A 3,322-nucleotide genomic window follows, 5' to 3' on the forward strand; every position below is an offset into this window, starting at 1 on the left:
GTGGCTCTGTTTTTGTCTCATCTGTGCTTTTGTTTTTCTTCAACATTTGGGATCTTTCGAAAAGCGAGCCAGCAGCACAGGTGGCTAGTGGTTATTAAGTCTGCCTGATAGTTCTAAGGTTCAATGTTCGAACACAGTTCTGGTTCTACATGAAATAGTCACTGCCTATAAAGGTCAGTGGTATTTAACTTTTTTAATTTGAACATTTGAATTTAATGTTTGTTTAGAAAATGTATTTAGGTAAACATTTTTTATTTAACTTCTATGTGCATCCATCCATTTTCCGAGCCGCTTCTCCTCACTAGGGTCGCGGCTGCTGGAGCCTATCCCAGCCATCTTCGGGCGAGAGGCGGGGTGAACCCTGATCTGGTCGCCAGCCAATCGCAGGGCAAATGGAAACAAACACCCATTCACACTCACATTCACACCTACGGGCAATTTAGAGTCTGCAATCAACCTACCACGCATGTTTTGGGGCTGTGGGAGGAAACCGGAGTACACTGAGAAAACCCACGCAGGCACGGGGAGAACATGCAAACTCCACACAGGCGGGGCCGGGATTTGAACCTCAGTCCTCAGAGCTGTGACGCAGATGTGCTAACCAGTCGTCCACCGTGCCGGCCTTTTATGTGCAGTAAAGTTTAATTCAATCATTTTACGGCAGCTTTTTCCCCTATGTTTAAGCGCAGTGTTAAGGTTAGGATTACAGTGTCTTATAATAATATGAAATACACTTAGTAGGAATACAAAAATGTGTCTCATTTTTTTTTATGAAAACAGGCCTACTCTGCTACTCTATTTTAAAGTTCATCATTATGGCGGTAATTGGAGAGCTATGTATTTCTTTAGGTGGTACTTTGGTGAAAAAAGTTTGAGAACCACTGGTATGGAAAATGAATGGATGGGAAAGAGCAAGAAGGATTCATGGCTAAAACCATTGTCAAATCTATACATAATTCAAATAATGCTACTTATTTATATCTTTCGTTTTGCAGAATTTGCAAACACGCCTTAGTTGCTTATGTCAAAAGTCTGTCTTTGCAAAGTTAAAGCTCAATTTTGATTGACACAGTCACGGAGGTGCTGTATTCATTTAGCAATATGTTGGAGTGTATATGGCCACATCATTACGTGGTGTTTTTTTTTAATATTTTGTATGGCTCGTCTAGCCTAATAAGGCCACCCAAATCCACCTTTGTAGTACACTTCATTATTGTGATTTGCAGTGGTGTGGAACTATAGGTACCGCATCAGATATTGTCATGTTTTTGTTTTTTTTTTAAATATTTGATGTCATAGGCTACATGAAAGTAACAAAATATTGTACGCTGGTGGTTGTACATGTCAAACAGCATGTGTTTCCTTTAACTCGACCACATGCCCACATGTCCTTGAGGTCCTAAGAAGCCATAGCGTTGACATCTCGAAGATGATGATACAGGAGAAGGAGGAGAAGACTGTCCTCCCAAGTTGTTCAGCTCAAAGCATGAGTGTGGTCCATGTTCGGCAGAGTCTCACAATGTATGCTGAAAGAGTCCGGGGGACCCAGCAACTTGAGTCGGCCTCTGTGATGGTGGAACGTGCACTTTTTTTTGGGGGTTTGTTTTTAGTTTTACAAGCCTATTGGAATCCTCCAAACTGCTGCCAGGGTGGATGTGGTTTCACTGGCTTCCTTCATAATTGCTGGTGTTGGGTGAGATTGGTGGTGTGCTGGTGGTGAGTGCGCGTCCATGTTCGCCAGCATTCAGTAAAGGAGTCATTCAGCTCCTCTCATTCAGCTTTCGGGAGCACACAACCGAGCCGCTTTTAATAGACGAGCATCCACGTCCGCTAACCTCGCGGAGAGCATTTTAAAATGGTTGTTACAATGAGGAGCGGCTTTAAACTTGATAATACAATTTTCCAATTGAATGTGCTGCTGAGCGAGGCGGCTCAGACAGCTTCCTCCAGGCCTCGTTGCCTGTCTGGAGCCGCTGGGGAGAGGAGTGGCTCCACTCTTCCTCTGCTCACTTCTCTCCAACTGGGGGCCATTATCCTGCTCCTTTGTGTCTCTGTTATGGGAAAAAGGGTCCACATTACCACTGGAGAGGAACTAGCAGACAATTATATACAGTATACGGGGGTGGGCGAGGAGCTAAGGCTCCTAGTGGGCACATTACACAAGCCACTACAGAGGATAGAAGAGGGGCTTTAATTAGATATGGGGTGGGCTGGCTGGGAGCCAAGTGACAGTTCATATGTAGTGTGTACATCTTGTTTGTGGATGGAGCGCCACACTGTGGAGCGCAGAAAGGGAAAAAAATCCATGTAAGCTGCTTTGGGGATGGTATTGATTAGCACGCCTCCATCATTTCCTGCAGACGTCACCCACGCCCCCCTCAAAAAAGTCACAATTGTGTTCCACTATTTGATGAAAGTTGAAGCTGTAGGTTATTCCAAACATAAACTCAGTACCCCCAAAATGCAGCATTTTGCTGCATGTTCTGTATGTTTGAGATTCAGGGCCCATGCGTGTGTCTGTGTGTGTGCACTACAGCTTTTTAAAGCTCAGAGTTTCCAAAGCCTGTTATTAGGGATTGTGTGCTGCCAAAGCGTCAGTGCATTCCTTAGACTGGAGCCTTTCCCGACGCTGAGAACCCTCCAACAAAGCACTGAGCTCTGTTCACTTCTTGCTCTCAAGTCACTAAATGTATCGAAACAATCAACAAACAAGCTGGTTCACGATGAACCAAAAGTTCAGTTCAGTGTGGTACAATGGAAAAACAAAGGAAATTCTTTTGACAAAAGAAGAGATTGAGCACCTAAAGGGTGGAGCTAAGGCACCGCGCAGTCTGCTGATTGGCCAAGACAGAATTGTCGCATTATTGTTCAGCAAAGTGTGAGTCATATATTTGCCATCGCCGTTTACATCCACACTTCATGTAAACTGCCTGAAGATGAAAACAATTGGGACCGCTCGACAACTCTTGGCCATCTCCGGGCCTGACAAACAGGGACTCTTAAACAAGTAGAGGAGGGAGCCAGGTAGACGAAGAGGCTTTTGACCAAAATTAATGAGAATAACTGTACAGCCGTATATTTTTTATTAAGTTTTCTATCAAATGCTTTTTAAGACCAAGGGCACGATACGAAATCCCCAAGATTTTTAATTACGATCAAAATCTCAACCGCAGGTGACTTTACATCGCTATCTCTTTTTTACATCCGGTCGGGGAGGGGAAAGTGTCAAGAAAAATACTCAACTTAAGTTTGGATACCTAAAAATCGACCTAAGTACAGTAACGAAGCATTTATGCTTTGTTTCTTCCCACCACTGCTGTTT

Source organism: Phycodurus eques, chromosome 5, assembly GCF_024500275.1.
Source record: "Phycodurus eques isolate BA_2022a chromosome 5, UOR_Pequ_1.1, whole genome shotgun sequence".
NCBI lineage: Eukaryota > Metazoa > Chordata > Actinopteri > Syngnathiformes > Syngnathidae > Phycodurus > Phycodurus eques.